Source organism: Megalobrama amblycephala, linkage group LG1 (assembly GCF_018812025.1).
Source record: "Megalobrama amblycephala isolate DHTTF-2021 linkage group LG1, ASM1881202v1, whole genome shotgun sequence".
Lineage (NCBI taxonomy): Eukaryota > Metazoa > Chordata > Actinopteri > Cypriniformes > Xenocyprididae > Megalobrama > Megalobrama amblycephala.
In genome coordinates, this window is record NC_063044.1 from 31,796,102 (window position 1) to 31,808,948 (window position 12,847).

Sequence of the window (12,847 nt, forward strand, 5' to 3'; positions counted from 1 at the left end):
GCCATCAGACCTAGGTGAGTCTGAAACCCTCTTCACACTACAACTCCTGTAACCTCCTCCTACAACCACCTGCTTCACAGGCGTCCAGACGACAGGTGACACTGTCAAGGCACCTGCTACTTCAACACCTGCTGAGCAAGCTCAGAGACCTGAACCTTGCCACCAGCAGACATCTTGCCCGCATTAACGGTACCAACACTAACTGACAGGTGACACACTGTCAAGGCACTGGATGCTTTGATTCCTGCAGCACCAGCTCAGAGACCTGAGTTTGCAGACTGTCTGCATCAACCGCCATGAAACGACCACCACTCCAGGAGACACACACAACCAGGGCCCATCACAGCCTTCCAGCCTTGTGTGCCAGTGATGTGTCTGATCTTCCTGCACCTTCAACGTCGCTCACTGTTGTCATAAGAGAGACAACAACGAGCGAAAGGGGGGGAATTATGTAATGACTGAGGCAAATCAGACACAATTATTGGTTAGTTAACCAATAGTTTTAAGCTCTCTCTGGAGTCTGTCCCCATCCCCCGGGAAGTTTTCAGTTACAAGTTTATTGCGCTGAGGAATGTGGTTGCCGCATGGAGAACAGAGTAGAGACACAGAAAATCTGCATCTTCCCTGCATTTTCCACACAGAACACAGACTCTATGGCATTAATGTATATGAATCCTTCTCAGGAAATGGTATCCATTATTACTGATGTTGTATTGTACTCATTGTATTTACATGTTTGATGATTGTTAAATGTTATGACCTGCACGGTAACTTCAATCATGCCATGTTTAGTGTCTATACATTCGTAGCAGGAAGATTTAAATGCTTGTGTATGCGGTATGTCCATACCTGTGCAACACATCAGTATTACAAGAATCTTTAATAGATCTGATTCAAGAACTCAGCTTGTTAATCTTTCTGGGTTGTAAAAGCCCTGACAGGAGGGGTGTTGCCACCCTGAATTACAACATCTTCATTGGTCCGGTCAACAACTGAGAGGTGTGACTTTGACCAGAGGTTAAAACCCAGCGAACAGTGACACTCCCTCTCTTCTCTTTTTCTCCTTGCTTCTGAACGACCGAATCGATCTCCTTGCGGCCGGCCTAGGCCAGGCCTGCAAGGCCTGTAGGCCTCGGCCTACAAACGAGCCATGTGCTCCTCATCCCACATGGAAAAGACTGGCAATAACTTCGGACTGAATCACCCAAGATCTCTCCTCAGATGGCAGAGCCAATGCTCCTCAGCCTAAGGGCATCTTGCAAGTATCGTACATTTTAACACTAAACAGCGAGTTAGTATTAATTTGTAAGACTTACCTTGCTATTGCTGAAGAAACTGATGATTCCTTTCCAGATTGCCTTTGACATTTCATGTAGCTCTAGTAACAGCATCTCTTCCGGTTCAACTCTATCATTACTCATTCTGACTTGCGTGTGTGTGTGTGTGTGTGTGACCCTTTATGTATGTTATGTTATGTGTTTGTTAGTTTAGTTATGTGTTTGTGAGTTAGTTAATAAAGATTGTGCACAATACACGTTTGGTTCTGACTCCGTCTGCTAATGAATTGCCTCTTAAGTGATAGATCCGGACTACGTGCTCTGAGTAGTACAGTACAATAAGAAATATTATTTTTCCATAACTTGGAAATTGACATTTCTTAGAATTAATAAACAATCAACACTGAGCGTTCACTGGACGAACAGGTTAACTGATTGTAATGTTAATTTTAATGTAGCTACGTCCAGTTAATCTGATTAACGGATTTGCATATTCATAATTAATCATAATTAATAATCATAATGAGTTATGAATAATTATTAATATTTCCCCTTTGAGTTAATTTTCGCTACACAAATAAATACCATACTCACATAACCCGACGCATGCATGCAGTATGCATGACGAACACTTCATAAAGATCCATTTTGAGGGTTATATTAGTTTTGTGAACTTTCTTTATGCTGTTTAAGGCAAGCGCGAGCTCCGTGGGCGGGAAGCGCAAGGATTTAAAGGGGCCGCAACATGAATCACCGCATTTCTAATTATGCCCCAAAATAGGCAGTTAAAAAAATGAATTAAAAAAAATCTATGGGGTATTTTGAGCTGAAACTTCACAGACACATTCAGGGGACACCTTAGACTTATATTACATCTTGTTAAAAAACGTTCGATGGCACCTTTAAAGTGTTAGAGGTACAAGAGTAAGTTTAAAAAGCAAAATTCTAACTTGTGTTAAGTCTGCTTAACACTTCTTATTTGTCACATTGTTCAGATTTCCACCATTGAAGAAACACATAAATGCATCCTGAAAGCACTTGCCATTTACCTGAAAGAAGGTTCCTCAAACTTCGTATAGGATACAAGGTTAGTTAAAAAAAAAAAAAAAAAAAAAAAAAAATCTATTGTATGTTTCTCTAAAGCCAATTGCCCTTTCACCCCTGATCTGTTGTTAATTGTTTCTTTTTGTATACCCTTACATCGATTTGCAAGGCCACCCTAGGAATTAACAGACCCTTACATCACCTTTGAAGACATCCCAGTTACTTGAAAAAAAAACAAAAAAAACATGGACAACGGGGCAAATGTGAGCTCTATGATGATTAAAGTACATTTGTTTTTTAGTAATGACCATGTTAGTTTCCTTTCAATATTGGTCTGCTTTTGAATAACTGACACATTGTTAGCTGTTTATTTTATTTATTTTAAGTTGCGCTTACAGAACAGAACAGCTTACAGAACACTTGTGCATGTGAGTAATTTATACATTCTTTCACTTTTTTATTTTTATTTATTCTTTATATTTTACTTTTTTTCTTGCAATATGTAGAAATATCTTTTTGATTTTGGAAAGTAAAGGCAGTCTTTACAGATCAAATATTTTGTACAAGTTGTTCTTGTTAGATACATTTGTAAAAGTTGTTCTTAAAGGGTTAGTTCACCCAAAAATGAAAATTCTGTCATTTATTACTTACCCTCATGTCGTTCCACACCCGTAAGACCTTCGTTAATCTTCGGAACACGAATTAAGATATTTTAGTTGAAATCCGATGGCTCTGTGAGGCCTTCATAGGGAGCAATGGACACTTCCTCTCTCAAGATCCATAAAGGTACTAAAAACATATTTAAATCAGTTCATGTGAGTACAGTGGTTCAATATTAATATTATAAAGCAACAAGAATTTTTTTGGTGCACTAAAAAACAAATCAAAATAGCGCCTTATTTAGTGATGGCCTATTTCAAAACAATGCTTCATGAAGCTTCGGAGCGTTATGAATCAGTGTATCGAATCTGCTGTTCGGAGTGCCAAAGTCATGTGATTTCAGCCGTTGACAGTTTGACACGCGATCTGAATCATGATTCGATACACTGATTCATAACGCTCCGATGCTTCATGAATCAGTGTTTTGAAATCGGCCATCACTAAATAAGTCGTTATTTTGTTTTTTTTTTGGCACACCAAAAATATTCTTGTCGCTTTATAATATTAATATTGAACCACTGTACTCACATGAACTGATTTAAATATGTTTTTAGTACATTAATGGATCTTGAGAGAGGAAATGTCATTGCTCCCTATGAAGGCCTCACTGAGCCATCGGATTTCAACAAAAATATCTTAATTTGTGTTCTGAAGATGAATGAAGGTCTTATGGGTATGGAATGGCATGAGGGTAAGTAGCCTAATAAATGACAGGATTTTCATTTTTGGGTGAACTAACCCTTTAAATGCATTCACTGAATAAACTTATCAATGAAACTGGATTAGTTGTTTTAAATTTTTATTTGATATTAATTTTAGGATAAACGTACTTAACTTAATAGTTTTTTGACAAAATTAAGAATGTGAACCTGATTCAACTAAATTGCATTGGATTAACCATATGTAATTAACATAACAGTTACGTGGAACCTGTTGACATAAAAAAAAGTAAGATCAACTTATCTTTTTTAATTTTTGTATAAGTAACTTTGCAACTGCATGTCAGCTATCATTAGAATATTAGTAGACTTAGTAGATTTGGGTTAGTAGAATAATTTGACACTTATAGTCAAAATGTCTGTTTGGGGAAACATCAAAATAAAATGTTAGCAGATATTAAGCATACAGTCTACCATGGGCGTAGGTTTAGGGGGGGACGCTAGGTACTAGTCCCTATCAATATTTTGAGATGACAAATTTGTCCCCACCAATATTTAGCAAGCTCCTTTGAACTGCTATTTGGATCTTTGCACTGCTATTTTGGATCGATTCTAAAGGCCAGGGCTGGGTTTCCCAATAACGATGTATCTTAGCTCTTAAGAGCGCTTTCTACGTGCAAGGTTACGAACGCTCGCTGCAATTCCACGTGCGTTTCCCAAAAATGCCCTTAACATGAACGCGCGAGAACGCGCTCTACGTGCTACTTAAGAGTCGCTGTCCATTTCTGAAGTGCTGAATATTACCTTATAGAATCATGTCCTTTAACTTTTAACCTAATAATCGTCACCTGATGTGGTTTAGAATAAATAAATAAATAAATAAATAAATAAATAAAGATACCTTTCAAAAAGATTAAATTAATGTTTTTCAGGAGGAGGTAGAGCTAAACAAAGATTTTCTGACGATTTCTTTAAGCTATATATATATATATATATATATATATATATTGTTATGGGTATGGGTGTGTTTATCTTTCTTGTGTTGTAGGAGGCCGCAGAGATGCAGGACACCTGATTCCCATTAGGAGGTGGAGATATATGCCGTGGTTTCATGCAATGAACGGGCAGGGAGAGTTGACATCATCTCCGGCTGGCCTCGGTTTGCCTCGCTTCAGGATCGATCGTTGTCTGCATTTTGTATTGTCTAAACCCCTAGATTTTGTAATAAATATTAATTATTATTATTAATTCAGTGGTGTGGCTATCCCATCTTTGTTGCGGTTACGAGCTGGCTGTAACAAAAAAAAAAAAAAAAAAAAAAAAAAAAAAAAAATATATATATATATATATATATATATATATATATATATATATATATATATATATATATATATCTACACACACAGTCAAACCACAATTTATTCAGACACCTTGAACATTTCATTCATTATTACAGATTATTCACTATAGTCTTTTTTTAATGGTAGGCTAATAAGATATGACAAGATCTCAAATAACACTTTAGCAAAACATGGTCAGGTCAAAGTGTCTGAATAATTTTTGGTTCCAAATGTGTATCAATTTTACTCTGTATGAAGAATTTTTGGGTATAATATGTCACAGTTTACTTTACTTTGTCATTCTCACTTACATAAATGACTATAGTGTCCTGCATATATATATGTGTGTGTGTGTGTGTGTGTGTGTGTGTGTGTGTGTGTGTGTGTGTGTGTGTGAAATCAAGCAAACTGTGATTCAGTGTTTTTGATGTCCATGTGTTTGCTGAACCACCCAAGGCCTAAGGCCCTATGAAATACTACAGGAATTTTTAAGGGTTCTTCAAAGTGTTTCTGAAGTGACTGACTTTTTTCAACCATAAACTAAATTTTAAAACATAAACATGCAAGTTTAGATATCAATAGGGCTATATAAAGGGTATATATTAAGGGTGACAGTAGCACATATTATCTACTTCATCTAGCCAATTTCTACAGCTGTACAGACAAATTTTTATGACAGACATGTTTTATCAGCACTATTTATGACATCATGTGTATTTTTATTTTTGTATTTTCTTCCCTTTTATTTTCATATTAAACAACAAAGAGTATTTAAGAGGAATACAGTCAAAACCTTAGCTATGTTATACACATTCCACTTTAATAAAGGTGTAATCTGCCGGTTGTCCTGTAGGTGACCTCATAACTCCATCTTCTTACGATGCACTTAGAGATTTACGATTACTCCAGAGCACTCGTAGATCTACGATCATTTTCAAGTGCTACTTAAGTTACGATGCTTTTGGGAAACAGACTTTAATATTAAGATCACTCGTACGATCGTTTTTACGATCAACTTAGGCTTACGATGCTTTTGGGAAACGCAGCCCAGGACGACGACAGTACAAGAAACGCCGTAATTTGATTGGCGGCGGGGTATCTGACAGGCTACACGCGCGGGCCGGGACTACTTTTGTGCTTGCACTAGCAGCGTGTGTGTGCGCGCGCATGTTGACGACGTCGACGTAAATTACCAGGGCTGTCTCTCTGCCACATACAAAGGCCAGAGTAAAAACATTTTAATATTCCGTTTTTTTTGCCCCTTTTTGTACTTTGTAGATGCCACCCAAGAAGAAGAAAGGGGACATAAGAAGCTTTTTCATAAAGCAGAGTCAGAGTGTAAGTAGGCAAAATAACTAGCTAGCCACACAAATAAACTAGCAGTAGTGACTGACCAGGCTTTCAAATGCAGATTCTACTGTGGAAAATATTATTAACTGGTGATAGTATGTGTTACCCAGGATGATAGAATGCTACGTTAGCAAGTAACTGAATGTCAATTAGCCTGTACCTTAACTTAAAATCTTGCAGTCAACATAAACGGTGGATCTGAGACATTTTTCGTTTCCTACATTCTGTTTATGTAATGCAGTGGTTCTCAACCGGTGGGGACACTCTCCTGGGGGGGGCGCGAGTGGCTACTGGATGGGAGGAAAAAAACCTGAAAAAAAAATTTGCAAATTTTTTTTATCACTTAACTACTGTCATAAAAAGTTATAGTTTTGTATATACATAACTCCTGAATAAAAATTAAAATGTGTTTGGACTGATTAAAAAAAAAAAAGTTTTGAACAAATTTGATTGGTTTGTCGATAGTGAGCGCAAATGCAGGTGATATGCGGTTTTATTAAGCGAGTCATTGAGTCGTTCATTCATCGGATCTATTTTCGCTGCTAAAATAGACCAAAACAGTCATTATTTCGTCTAAAATGTAAGTGACTTAATATATTAACTTGTTTGTTGAACTGTCATATCAGTGTCACATTTTCAATCGTGAGGTGATGGTAAATTAAGTGATGGTCATTTGTCAGCTCTCTTGATCGTCAGGTCGTGTGATGTATGTTGCTGAACTGTATTCAAATGTTATAAATATAAAAACACCACATTTTGAAATTTAACTGCAGTATGTCAGTTTAGTTTATTTGTGTGTGCTGCGGATCCAGATCTTGGAAAACGGCGCTCATTTGTTTGATTTCTCCTGCGCAAGCCTCAAAAGGTCCTTGCACCTGACTGAGTCCGAAACTGTCGTATTCGTTTTTTCATATTCGTCATTTTGTGGATCAATTGTCAAAAACCCCTCAAAATATTTGCTACGGATGCGAAAAATGCCGAAAATCGGACCAAACGTATAAAACGTATAGGCTGCAAACGTATAAAACGTGAGGTCGTATTTAGTATATATATATATATATATATATATATATATATATATGTATGTGTATATATATATATATATATATATATATATATATATATATATATATATATATATATATATATATATATACAGGGTGCGATTTGTAGGAGGGGATGGGGGGAATTTCCCCCCTTCTGGTCTATGTATCCCTCCCTCTGGTGAAATATTGAAATATTGGTGAAATGCTACTCCACTGTCATGTGATGTGATGGTGTATTGATTCAACACTGTTGCTTTAAATCTGGGTGAAGGGGAGCACCTGGGGGTGTGTCTTGGGAGAGAATGTTCGGGGTCATGGGGTTGGCTGGAGGATGCGTTGCTGGTGGTTAATAAAAGAAGTGTTCATCTGCAGTAATTGCCTATTTGCGGTCATTTTACATGGTGTCAGAAGTGACGACAATGGCAAAGTTTAATCCGCCCTCAAGTTTTTCCTTCGATAAGCCGACGGAGTGGATGGATTGGAAACAAAGATTTCAGCGTTTCCGAACGGCTACAAAGTTAGACAAAGAGGACGGAGAAGTGCAAGTGAGTTGTCTCATTTACGCCATGGGGAGTGAAGCAGAGAACATTTATAAATCGTTCGTGTTTGCAGAAGAAGCACAGAGAAATGACTTTGAAATTGTCCTGGGAAAGTTTAACGAGTACTTTTTCCCGAGGAGAAACGTCATTCACGAACGCGCATGCTTTCACCAGCGCGTGCAACAACCCGGCGAAAGAGCAGAAGCGTTCATCAGAGCGCTGTACGAGCTGTCAGAGCACTGTGAGTTCGGCGCCATGAGAGACAAAACAATACGCGACCGCATCGTGGTCGGCATCTTGGATAAAGATCTCTCTCGGAGGCTGCAGTTGATCACCGATCTCACACTGGCACAAACAATCCAGACTGTTCGTCAATCGGAGGAGGTGGCCACACAAGTCAGCATGCAAGGCGAGACGGTGAGCATGGTCAGAGCAGTTGTCAGCACAAGTAAGCAACCTGTGAGGGGACAGCGCAGACCTAAAGACAAAATCCGACCTGACAGTCATGGAAAATGTGGACATTGTGGAAATGCTGTGCATGCAAGTGATGAGCGCTGCCCTGCAAAGAAAGGTAAATGCCACAAATGCCACAAAATCGGACATTGGGCCAGAGTATGCCACAGTAGCAAGTCAGTGAGAGAAGTCACTGAATGTTTTGACCAACCTTCATACTTTCTGGGATCAGTTTACAATGTAAATGAACTAGAAGAGCAGTGGATGGTACAGCTCCTGATTGGGGCGACCCCTGTAAAATTCAAAATAGATACAGGGGCTGATGTAAACATTGTGGCAGAAGAGACTTTCAGCAAACTAGTTCCTGCAAAGGCGCTAGAGCCAGCCAATGTTACACTGGATAGCCCTGGGGGAAAGCTAGCCTGCCTGGGTCAGTTCCGAGCCACTGCAGTGTACAAAGGGCAGTCATACCCATTTTCTGCTTATGTGGTCAGTGGACACAATGTTAATAACCTGCTGAGTCGGACGCTATCAGCTGACATGAACCTTGTAAGGAGAGTGGAGGAGGCAAACAGAGTGGCCTCTGAGCACTATGATGCATTTGGTGAGCACGGCACACTCAAAACCGACCCTGTCAAAATTCAGTTAAAAGACTCAGCGCTGCCATGTGCTGTACACACTGCGAGACGTGTTCCAATACCAATGCTGCAAAAGGTGAAAGAGGAGTTGCAGAGGATGGAGAAGAATGGCGTCATAGAGCGGGTGACACAACCTACTGAATGGTGTTCGCCGATGGTTCCCGTTCTGAAGAAAAACGGCAAAGCACGCATTTGCGTGGATCTCAAAAGACTAAATGAAGCAGTAAAACGAGAACATTTCGTGCTACCTACTGCAGATGAGATTATTGCTAAACTGAGCAGTGCTAAAGTGTTCTCCTCCTTAGACGCAGCCAGCGGATTCTGGCAGATTCCTCTCCATCCTGATAGCTGCAGACTTACCACCTTTATCACACCATTTGGGAGATATTGTTTCAGGAGGCTTCCCTTCGGGATCTCGAGCGCTCCAGAGATCTTCCAGAGGAAAATGCAGGAGACGCTTCAAGGGCTGGAGGGGGTAGAGGTCTTCATGGACGACATACTGGTCTATGGGTCCTCCCTGGAACAACACGACTCTCGTTTGGAACAAGTGCTGCAGAGAGTGGAGTCTACGGGGTTAAAACTGAATCCTGATAAATGTACGTACAGACAAAGGGTGCTTGGCATGGTGAATTATTTGGGGAGGTTCATTCCCAACCTCTCAACCTCTCCACTGCCGTCTCGGCCGATGCGAGCAGTTATGGACTTGGGGGGGTGCTTTTGCAGCTACACAAAGAAGGATGGAAGCCGGTAGCATACTGCTCCAGATGTCTCACTGATGCAGAAACCCGATATGCACAGATTGAGAAGGAATGTCTGGCTGGCGTGTGGGCGTGTGAGAGGTTTGAAAAATATCTGTGCGGCTTGGACGAGTTTAAGCTGGTGACAGATCATAAGCCTCTTGTTCCTCTTATCAACAACAGGAGTCTTGACAACGTTCCAGTACGATGCCAGAGACTTCTGATGCGTTTAATGCGGTTTAAGCCCAGAGCAGAGTATGCGCCAGGCAAGACGCTTGTCGTTGCAGATACACTGTTCAGGAGCCCACAAACTGCTATTACTAAAGACATAGAAACACATACTGATGTAGAATGCTATGTGAATGCAGTAATACAAGGTATACCTGCAACGCCCCATAAAATTGACTGTATCAGAAATGCTACTACAACGGATGGTGAGTTGCAAGCCGTAATCAAGCTAATCAGAGCTGGATGGCCACAACACAGGAACCAAGTTCCGGTATCAGCCAGAGAGTACGCGGTTGCAAAAGCGGAGCTCTCAGAGCATGAGGGTTTAGTGATCAAGGGAAGGAGAATCGTTGTGCCAAGGGCGATGAGACAGGAGATTCTGGAAAAGATTCACGAAGGTCACCAGGGCCTTACAAAGTCTAGGGAGAGAGCACAGGAGTCAGTGTGGTGGCCAGGGATTTCAGCGGACATAAAGAACACAGTGCTGTCATGTCAGATATGCCGTGAGTTGAGAAATACACAGCAGAAAGAGCCCCTGATCTCCACACCACTCCCAGAACGACCCTGGAAAAGGATTGCAGCTGATCTTTGTGAACATCATGGACAGAATTATCTAATCGTGTCTGATTACTATTCCAGATTTCTGGAGATATTGCACTTACCTTCCACAACAACATCTCATGTCACGCAAAAGTTGAAGGCTGTCTTTGCCAGATTCGGGATTCCGAACGAGGTGGTGAGTGACAACGGTCCTCAGTTCTCCAGTGCTGAGTTTCAGGAACTAGCCAAGCGACTGGATTTTAAACACATTACATCAAGTCCTCACCATCCTCAGGGTAATGGTCACATTGAAAGGGCTGTGCAGATTGCAAAAAGAATCCTGAAGCAGACAGATCCTCTGCTAGCTCTCATGTGCTACCGATCGACCCCCTGTGCCACTACAGGAGTTAGTCCAGCAGAGCTTCTTATGGGACGGAAAATCAGAACGACACTTCCAACCCTAGAGAAGAATCTTCAACCGAGGTGGCCAAACAGGAAGTCTGTCATGCTGAAAGACAAAATGGAGAAAGACAGACAAGCTTTCTACTACAATCGTCGTAATGGAGCTAAAAATCTGTCAATGCTGAGACCAGGTGACACTGTTCTTACCAAGCTGGACCATGAGAAGGTCTGGGCGTCACCGGCAGTGATCAGGCGAGAAAGTGTAACACCTCGTTCCTATGTCATTGAGACGGAACAAGGAGCGGTACTGAGACGTAACAGACGTCATCTGCAAGCAGTACCAACACCAACACAGACAACAAAACAGACTGTACACACACATTCACCACAAACAAAAGGGACTGTTGACATTCAGCCTATACATACTGATACATCAGAGACTGTACCAACCCAAACATGCAGGGACACATTTCCTACTCCTAAGCCAGGACTGATACTTACTAGGTCCGGAAGAGTCAGTAAACCTGTTGTCAAGCTTGACCTGTAAAGATTCAGGAAGCTTTATGCTCAGTTGTGCTGGGGGGGGGGGGGGGTGGGGGGGGGGGGGGTTGGGGGTAATTGGGTGCAGTTTTCTGAAAATTCTAACCGTTTGTTCTGTTCATTACAACAGTAGAGTTACATTGCTCAAATTCAGGATGTTTATACATTGATTACATGCTGTTTTGTTTTGCATGATAAGGTTTACTGTCAAAGTTTGTTCAGTCATAAAAACAAAGGGGGGAGAGGAGAATAGCAGACTTTATTTTTTGAAAAGGGGGGAGATGTCATGTGATGTGATGGTGTATTGATTCAACACTGTTGCTTTAAATCTGGGTGAAGGGGAGCACCTGGGGGTGTGTCTTGGGAGAGAATGTTCGGGGTCATGGGGTTGGCTGGAGGATGCGTTGCTGGTGGTTAATAAAAGAAGTGTTCATCTGCAGTAATTGCCTATTTGCGGTCATTTTACACCACAAACCACCAACAGAGCATATAAAATACCAAAAATAAAAATCTTTTTTTCAAACATCGCCAAGTAAAACGCTGCGTTTATATAGAACTGTCTCTTTACCACCACAACAAACTGGACACTTTTCAGACGCGCATTCCGACTTTTTCTCATTGCCAGGCTCAAGTCAATCGAGGGAGGGAGCTTCAGTTGAACAACAGTGAATTGTGGTTAGATGAGATTTTGTCATGCTATGTCTGTAAAACTCAGAAAAATGAACACGACTGTCCAATCAGCCGTTATACTGTGGTCGTGGAGCGCACTCAAGAATTGCATGCGCAAATGCGCCGGCGCGCGCTGCATAATGACTTTATTATAGCTTAAATAAAGCGCAGAAGAAACTACGAGCAATGATTGTCGTTGTTCTGTTGTAAGTGAAGTCATGAAATTGCCAAACATGCGATTAAAGCTGCCTCAAAACTGTGCATGCATCGATATATGTTGACATGGTTTTAAAGCTATTGTTATCCAATTTGTTGGCCTTGAAACGTCTTAAAATGCACATATGTACACCAGGGAAATCTAAATTTTCTCGGGGGAGCATGCCCCCGAACCCCCCTAGCAAACTACATTTTCTGACCTTGGGAATTATGAAACCCTGCGTACGGCCCAGCTTCAATTCTATATAATAAAATCTGAGGTAAACATGTATGCAAAAATAAATGGGGCCAAACGCGATTGAATGTAAAGGTTTGTGTCTCGTTATTCTATTAATAATTACCGATTGATTTTGCATTTCTATCAGAAATTAAGAATTATTAATGTCATTTTAGTGGTGCAAATATGTAATACTTCAAATCTCAAGGTTAAATCAGAAGATTTAAAAAAAAATGTTTCTGTAACAGCTGCCAAAAAATAGTATATAGCACTGTGGTTTTTAACAAATTAA